The sequence below is a fragment of the Bos grunniens genome, chromosome 7 (genome assembly GCF_055505025.1).
Source record: "Bos grunniens cultivar Pamir isolate PY7600 chromosome 7, Bosgru_T2T1.0, whole genome shotgun sequence".
Classification (NCBI taxonomy): Eukaryota; Metazoa; Chordata; class Mammalia; order Artiodactyla; family Bovidae; genus Bos; species Bos grunniens.
The window spans coordinates 51,792,053-51,801,190 of record NC_141171.1 but is presented as its reverse complement, the minus strand read 5'-3'; the positions used below and the strand labels follow the sequence as shown (position 1 = coordinate 51,801,190).

General features: G+C 40.3%; 2 pseudogenes; both read right to left on the bottom strand.

Annotated features, from left to right (window-relative positions):
* Positions 1 to 2,475: 2,475 nt before the first annotated feature.
* On the bottom strand, positions 2,476 to 3,140 carry LOC147369506 (protocadherin alpha-11-like; annotated as a pseudogene).
* Positions 3,141 to 3,487: 347 nt separating this feature from the next.
* LOC147369505 (protocadherin alpha-1-like) lies at positions 3,488 to 4,549 on the bottom strand (annotated as a pseudogene).
* Between the last annotated feature and the right edge of the window lie 4,589 nt (positions 4,550 to 9,138).

The following is a 9,138-nucleotide window of genomic DNA, read 5'->3' as shown; positions in this document are numbered from 1 at the left end:
TAATCAAATTGCATGTGTGCTAAGTTGCTTCAGTTCTGTCCAACTCTTTGCAGCTCTATGAACTGTAGCCTGCCATATCTGATAAGATCTCAGCATATATAAATTTACCTTTTGAAGATATGACCATTTTAAGTTAATACATTTCCCAAATGAATGACTAATTAGAATTGTAAACATACCAAAAAATAAACTTTCCCATAAATCTATATAACACATTAATAAACTTTCCCATAAATCTATATAACACATTAATGATAGCAAAGAATGGTGGAAAAGCTGAAAAATAAGGCAACTGGGTCATCTTAATAAAGAAGAAGAAAGGAAAGAATATATTTCATGGAAGAAATCTTATAAAGGAAGACAAAACTATTGAAAGTTGGCACAAAGATTCTGAATGGCACAAGAATATTAACTACGGCTAATAGCAGTCAGCATTATATTGCCTATTTTTAAAAAGTTATTAATAGAATGAGATTCTCCTTTATAAGACAATTTGTTTAGACAAATAAAACTGAAAAGGCAATACTACACCAAATCCAAGTCTTTTCATAACACAATTGTGATTTTAAATGGGTTACAGTGTGATCACCTTGAAGTCAGGGACTCACCTATCTTGTTTCACTCTTGCTAGGTCCCTAGTTTCTACAGCAGGACTTAGTATGCAGTAGGCTTTCCATTTGTGCTTGTGGAATGGATCCATCAGTAAATATATTGAGTGTCCCTAGAGAAATTCCTAAGCCTGGACGTGGGGACATAGGTAGTGTGAATTAGGGAAGAGAAACTCTTTTGTGCTTCAATTTATCTCTCTCAACTTTATAATCTTGCAAAGTTTACCTCACATTTAAAGGAGCTGGAAACTTGGCAATATGACTTTAAAATTATTATTAATATTATTTTGCTGATTTTTGCCAAAAGCCTGGAGGGATGATAATTAATATTTGAAAAGTTGCAGAAACATGCTCACCACCTGTTTTTTGAAACACTCTAAGCAACAGTTCTGTATCAGTTCAAATCTCTAGAAACTTAACTACTAAATTATACTAACTTCTTATAGAATGCTTCTAAAAGGGGACTTTCATAGGACATTTTCTGTATGTTTATTTGAATGTTTGCAGACAAAAATATGTTCATTTAATGCTTGTGTAACTTCAGAATTAAACATAGGAAATAAAGTTTAACATTATGCTCTTGACTTAGTGACTAGCAAGTATAGTATTTTTAACAAATATGTTTCAGCTTGTTTTCCAAAACTGCTATCAAACATACTCTTGAGTATATTGCTAAACCCTTACATAATGATCAGTAATCAACTGTTTGAGTTTATAGCAGAGAGGAGTTTTTTTTTTTTTCTCTCTTGAAAATTTGGTATAGAGAATTTCCTTTTATTCTTTTTTATATTTCTGTATTTACTTCTAGGAAGATGAGTATTAGGATTTGCACTCAACCTATTACTGATTTTTTGATAAATTGTTCCCACTCTTCTCTTGATCTTTTACTTTGACTTTTAAACAGATTTTAAAAATAATTCTTATAAATATCTTCCATTGTAAGCTACTTTAAATACTTTATACAAGGCAATGAAGTGCATTAGAACAAGCCAATTTTGGATATCCTTGGGAAATTTAGAGGAAACTGAGTGAAAATATTGCACTTAGTTTTTCTGAGCCTCAGCACCTTCATCCACAAAGAGAGACTAAAGTATGCACTTCACAAAGTTATTGGAAAGGTTGAGAGAAATAAAAATAAAGTGTCTTAGAACATTTGTGAGTAAATGGAAGGTGCTCAGTAAGTGTTTCCTAGTCAATGATCCTATAATAAAAAAATCATTCCACATCAAGCTTTCTAGAACCAGGAGAACTCAAAGTCATTGGCATCAGGATAGTGACCATAATGGCAATCAAAAAATAACTGTATATTTTAATACAAAAATTAAAATATCACCCTAAAATATATTTTAAATTACTTTTGCTTAAAATGATTTTTTAAATTGCCCACTTTGAAACTTAAAATATTAAGGAAAGGCAGATGGTTTCTAAAAATTTGCCTATAATTTTTTGTCCAGAGCTTGACATTTCATTATGAGATATAAATAAACTTGAAAATGTCACTGTATTTGACTACATTAAGATCCTATGGTAAATATGCTCAAAGCTACTTACTACCTCAGTATTTCTTTCAAAAGTATCCTGCTATTTAAACCAAGGAATATGATGATTTGTCCCTATATGTGCTTGTTGTTTGACTCCAAGTTCCATTCAAGATGCAGCCATATGTAATAGAATAAACATCTACAATAAACGGTAAGATTTGTTCTGACTTTAGCGAACACTTGGAATACAGTTTTTAAAGTGACATTTGAAAAGATGGTTAGATAAGTTAAAAAATTTAAAAATTAAACCTAAAGCTTGGAAGTTGAATTTACATTACCAGAAAGATCCGAATTTGTTTCTGGATATTCATTTCCTCCCAACGTGTTCAGACCTGAACAAAGACGGAGCTGAAAGCCATGAGGTTGGTGTTGGGTGGTCCCTCCCCAGAGCACCCACCCTCTGCTGTGTCTGCTGAGAGTAAGACCAGCTCCCCACCATGATGGAGCACACCAGCTTGGGCTTCGTGGACCACATGCACCCTCGCTGGGCAGCATGGAGCACCACAGCGCCATGTACAGCAGCAGCATGACATCCACAGGCTGGACACCACACAGATGGCGATGATCACGTACATGTTCACATCCATTAACACCATTTCCGCTCCAGCGAAGCCCGTCGAAGCCCACAAAGAGCCCTTGGGCACCCGACTGCTGTCCTCTAGCACGGTAGCCATGGCCGTCAGCGCCGGCTCACCCTCGTCCTTCACCAGCACCGGTAGGCGCAGTGCATCCACCTTGTCCAGGGTGTGCATCATGTGGATCTTGCCAGTGTACAGCCCCATGAGGAACGCGCTGTGCTCGCCACCCACCACCGGCTACAGCTCATATGACAGCCACGCATGGTAGCCCCGAGTCCTTAAGACAGCCATGTGGTATAGCCCAGTCTGCATCCACTGTGTGCACCTTTGCCACCATGTGGCCCACACTCACCTACCCCGCCACCAGCTGGCTCACAGCACGGCCCAGTCACCCAGCTCAGGAGGCAGCAGCCAGGCATGCTGTAGTTCACATTGGGTACCTCCACAAACATGTTGGTCGTGGTCGACAGGGAAGGTGAGCACCTTACAGTCACCACCACCACATATTTCGACATGCTTTCACAGTCCAGGGCTCTGTCCAGCACCAATGAATTCTTTTAGGTGGACATCAGCTTGAAGGGGACATGAGGCCTCAGGGTGCATGTCACCTACACACTGACACCACAGTCACAGTTGGACAAGGAGATGAAGGCAATGACAGTGCAGAGTGAAGGGTCCTCTAACTGGTAAAAAGTATTATCGTTTATATCCAGCACTCACAAAAACCTTGCAGTCATTTGATATTGAGGACCTTCTTTATCAACTGCTTTTACCTGAATTTCATAGGGTTTCATTTCTTCATATTCAGTCTACCAAATAGCCTAATTTCCCCTGAGCTGGAATCATTTTTGAAGCTTTTTGTTTCTTTTTAAGTCAAGAGGGATATCATTGCCAAAGGAAAAGGCAGTTTCACCATTTACACGTTCATCAGCATCACAGGTGTTAATATGATCACTAATGTTCCATTTGCTATAGTGTCTAAAAGTACACTGTGTACACGGCCTGGGCAAACAATGGAGCATCAAGCACTCTGATCAGCAGCTGAACTGTACCTTCTAGTTCTGGTTTGCTCCCGTCCCAGTGCCTGTCAATCATAAACGAAGTTCTGGTGTTTCTTCTTATCCAGACTTCAATTCAGGTTAAAGTGACTTAGTTCACCACGTGCCTGTACACCCAAAGAGAAATAAACCCTGGAGCTAAGGGTTAGAATAGCATTGGTACCAGGAAACGTGAATCTAGCAATCTAGATTCAGAAATAAATTAACCTGTGTCTCTTGCTCCAAAGACCAGAGGATTTTTATTAAAGCATGCACCTCCACATCCACATGGAAAACCTCAGGTGGCCTGTCCACAATTACCTCTAGGTGGATACTACATTTGGCCCTCTGTCCACATAGCTTCTCCCAATGGATCTAGATATTCACAAACAAAATGCCATTCTGCAAATTCATCTTTATAAGTTCCCTGTGGAACCAGTTCCCCATACAACCCAGAACAGGCATGGCACCAGCTCCGCCAGCTCCAGCTCCAGGTCCTGGGTGATGCTACCCACGAAGGTGCTGTGTTTGGCTTCCTCAGGGACCAAGAACGAATCTGGCCACTGCCAGTCCCTCAGGCTGTAAGGAGCAGAAGTGAGAGCAGCAGGCACTGGTGTCCCTGGCCACCTCTCCTTGAAAATAGCATTGAAAAAGCATTACACCTTTCCTGTCACTCTCACTTTACTTTAAAATCTTGCTTTTTTAAAGCTTCATATTTGAAATAAATTATCTTTTTACAGTTTTTGTCTTCTCTCTGGTGGTGACAAAATGGTTTCCTTCTTTAGTTTTTGGTAATTAGCTTACTCCTTGGAAGGAAAGTTATGTCCAACCTAGATAGCATATTCAAAAGCAGAGACATTACTTTGCCAACAAAGGTCCATGTAGTCAAGGCTGTGGTTTTTCCTGTGGTCATGTATGGATGTGAGAGTTGGACTGTGAAGAAGGCTAAGTGCCGAAGAATTGATGCTTTTGAACTGTGGTGTTGGAGAAGACTCTTGAGAGTCCCTTGGACTGCAAGGAAATCCAACCAGTCCATTCTGAAGATCAGCCCTGGGATGTCTTTGGAAGGAATGATGCTAAAGCTGAAACTCCAGTACTTTGGCCACCTCATGCGAAGAGTTGACTCATTGGAAAAGACTCTGATGCTGGGAGGGATTGGGGGCAGGAGGAGAAGGGGACGACAGAGGATGAGATGGCTGGATGGCATCACACACTCGATGGACGTGAGTCTGAGTGAACTCCGGGAGTTGGTGATGGACAGGGAGGCCTGGCGTGCTGCAATTCATGGGGTCGCAAAGAGTCGGACATGACTGAGCGACTGAACTGAACTGATATGGAAACATGAGCTTCCTTGGTGGCTCAGTGGTAAAGAATCTGCCTGCAATACAGGATATTTGGGTTCAATTCCTGGGTCGGGAAGATCCCCTGGAAGACTGCACGGCAACCCACTCTAGTCTTCTTGCCTGGAGAATCCCCATGGACAGAGGAGCCTGGTGGGCTATAATCCATAGGGTCACAAAGAGTCAGACATGACTGAAGCAACTTAGCAGCAGCAGCAGCATATGGAAACATAGGCTTCTCAGGTGGCACTAGTGGTAAAAAACCTGCCTGCCAATGCATAAGATGTAGAAGACACAGGCTCCATCACTGGGTCAGGAAGATTCCCTTGAGGAGGGCATAGCAACACACTCTAGTGTTCTTGCCTGGAGAATCCCATGGACAGAGGAGCCTGGTGGGCTGCAGTACATAGCATCGTAAAGAGTTGGACATGACTGAAGTGACTTAGCAGGCACGCATATGGAAATATACAGAATCTCAAGGGACCATAAATAGCCAAAACAATCCTGAAAAAGAGCAAAGCCAGAAGACTCACACTTTCTGATTTCAAAACTTAATACAAAGCTACAGTAATCAAAACAGTGTGGCACTGTCATAAAGACAGATGCATAGACCAATGGGATAGAAATAAAGAATCCAGAAAGAAATTCTTACATATATGGTCAAACGACTTTCAACAAAAGTGCTAAGACCATTCAAGGGGAGGAAAAATAGTCTTTTCAACAAATGGTGCTGGGAAAACAGGATATGCTAAGTTGCTTCAGTTATGTCTGATTCTTTGTGACCCTATGGACTGTAGCCCACCAGGCTCCTCTGTCCATGGGATTCTCCAGGCAAGAAGACGAGTGGGTTGCCATGCCCTCCTCCAGGGGATCTTTCTGACCCATGGATCAAACCCACATCTCTTATGTTTCCTGCATTGGCAGGTGCGTTCTTTAGCACTAGCACCACCTGGGAAAACAGGATATCCTTATGAGTTATACCCTTACTGACCACCACATACAAAAATTAACTCAAATAAATCCATGACCTAAATGTAAGATTTAAAACTGTAAAATACTTAGCTGAATACATGGCAAAAGCTTCATGACTTTCAGTTTGGTGATGATTCCCTGTATGTGGTACAGGCAACAAAATAAGAAATGGACAAATTAGACTCCAAAAAAGTTGAAAAATAGTTTTTCCATCAAAAGACACTATCAAGGACTTCCAGTCTCTAGTTCTGAATGTAAGAGGCTTTGAAATCACCACTCCATTCTAACAACAAAAATTGAGCAGACTGAAAAAAGTCAACAGCATCTTTTGGATATGTAAGAGAAGAGAGGACATATGGCAAACCACTGCCCCCAAAATAAAAGAAATAGGGAAATTCAGAAAGTCAGAGATTACTGACACAGAGACCCAAGAGCAGAAGCCTCTATGGGAATCAGAGCTGGAGCAGGAGTATTTAAATTATAATGCATAAATTGCTTGAGGCTCAGTGTGGATGAGTCTCAGAGTTTAAAAATCTAGGGGGAAGCATTTTGAGATGGAGGAAATCGGAGAAGGCAATGGCACCCCACTCCAGTACTCTTGCCTGGAAAATCCCAGGGACGGAGGATCCTGGTAGGCTGCAGTCCATGGGGTCGCTAAGAGTCGGACATGACCGAGCAACTTCACTTTCACTTTTCACTTTCATGCATTGGAGAAGGAAATGGCAAGCCACTCCAGTGTTCTTGCCTGGAGAATCCCAGGGATTGGGGAGCCTGGTGGGCTGCTGTCTATGGGGTCACACAGAGTCAGACACGACTGAAGCAACTTAGCTTAGGGCAAAAATATTTTGAAATTTATCTCCCAGAGCTTGACCAGATTCCTACAGTAAATATCAGAAAAAAAAAAAAAAAATCCTCTCATGTTTCTGGCAGTGGGAGGGGAAAAGGAACCATTGTGAAATACCCAGAGTACTCTTTGCTTCTTAAGAGGCCTTCCCTCAGGGGAAACTAATTAATGGAAGTTTAATTATTTATTGTTTATTATCAGAGCCTAACTGACCTTAAGGAAAGGAAATACCCAGTTCCAGCAGACTCTAACCTTCCATAAGAGAGAACAAAAATACCCAATTCCAGGGCATTCTAGCTATCCTGTCTGACCTGTGGTGGAGAGAATGAGAAACACTTGTGAAGTTCATAGTACAGAAGCATAAGGTCACTAAAAGACTGAGACCTAATCATAGGACTATAGAATTTTTCCCTTCTCCCCACACCTCACCACCTCATTATGACTAGACTAGTTATACCAGTTCTTTCTACCAGGTATATCATATCCAGCTATCAACAAAAAATTATGAGGTATACCAAAAGGGGGAAAAATTCCACAATTTGAAGAGCAGAGCAAACAACAGAACCAGACATGAAAGGAATGTTGAAATTATCAGATTGAGAATTTAAATCAACTATGGCTAATATACTAATGACTTCAATGGATAAAATAGACAATATATAAGAACAGAAGAGATGGGCAATGTAAACAGAGAGATGGAAGTCCTAAGGAAGAACCAAAAAGAAATGTTAGAGATTTTCAAAAAATGTAATGGAAATGAAAGATGACTTTGATGACTAACGATGCATTTGATCTTCATTAGTCGATTGGACATGGATGAGGAAAGAATCTCTGAGCTAGAAGATATATCAATAGACTCCTCAGAAAATGGTAAGCAAAGAGTAAAAAGGTTTTTAAAAAACAGAACATAAAATCAAAGGACAGTAGGCCAAATTTTTAAAAGTATAACATGCACATAATGAGAGTACTAGGAGAAGAAAGAGAGAAAAGAAAAACAATATTCGAGATAATAATGACTGAGAATTTCCTCCAAATTAATTTCAGATATCAAGTCACAGAACCAGGAAGCTCAGATAACACTAAGCAGAATAAATGCCAAAATATCTACATCTAGGCATATCAGTTTCACATTGTAGAAAATCAAAGATTAAATTAAAATTCTATTATTGTACTACAGTTTTACTCTATTTCATCAGGGGAAACTGGGTGAAAGGTACACAAGATCTCTCTGTATTATGACTTACAACTAAATTTGAATGTACAATTACCTCAAAATAAAAAGTTTAATTTAAAAAATCCTGAAAGAGGCCAGAGGGAAAATACACTTAACCTATACATGAACAAATATAAAAATTATATCTGACTTTTCCTCAAAAATCATAGAACTTTCTCAACTTGATGAAGTGCATCCATGACAATCCTATAGAAAGTTCAGTCCCTCAGTCATATCCAACTCTTTACAACCCCGTGGACTGCAGCACACCAGGCTTCCCTGTCCATCACCATCTCCCGGAGCTTGCTCAAACTCATGTCCATTAAGTCAGTGATGCCATCCAACTATCTCATCCTCTGTTGTCCTCTTCTCCTCCGGTCGTCAATCTTTTCCAGTATCAGGGTCTTTTCCAATGAGTCAGCTCTTCACATCAGGGGACCAAAGTACTGGAGCTTCAGCTTCAGCATCAGTCTTTCCAGTGAATATTCAGGACTGATTTCCTTTAGGATTGACTGGTTGGATCTCCTTGCAGTCCAAGGGACTCTCAAGAGTCGTCTCCAACACCACAGCTCAAAAGCATGAATTCTACAGCACTCAGCTTTCTTTATGGTCCAACTCTCACATCCATACATGACTACTGCAAAAACCATAGCTTTGACTAGATGGACCTTTGTCGGCAAAGTAATGTCTCTGCTTTTTAATGTGCTGTCTAGATGTGCTACAGCTTTTCTTCCAAGGAACAAGAGTCTTTTAATTTCATGGCTGCAGTCACCATCCAAAGTGACTGGAGCCCAGGAAAAGAAAGAAAAGAAAGTCTGCACAGTTTCCCCTTCTATTTGCCATGAAGTGTTGGGACTGGATGCCATGATCTTCGTTTTTTAAATCTTGAGTTTTAAGTCAGCTTTTCACTCTCCTATTTTACTTTCATGAACAGGCTCTTTAGCTCCTCTTCACTTTCTGCCATAAGGGTGGTGTTATCTGCATATCTGAGGTTACTGATATTTC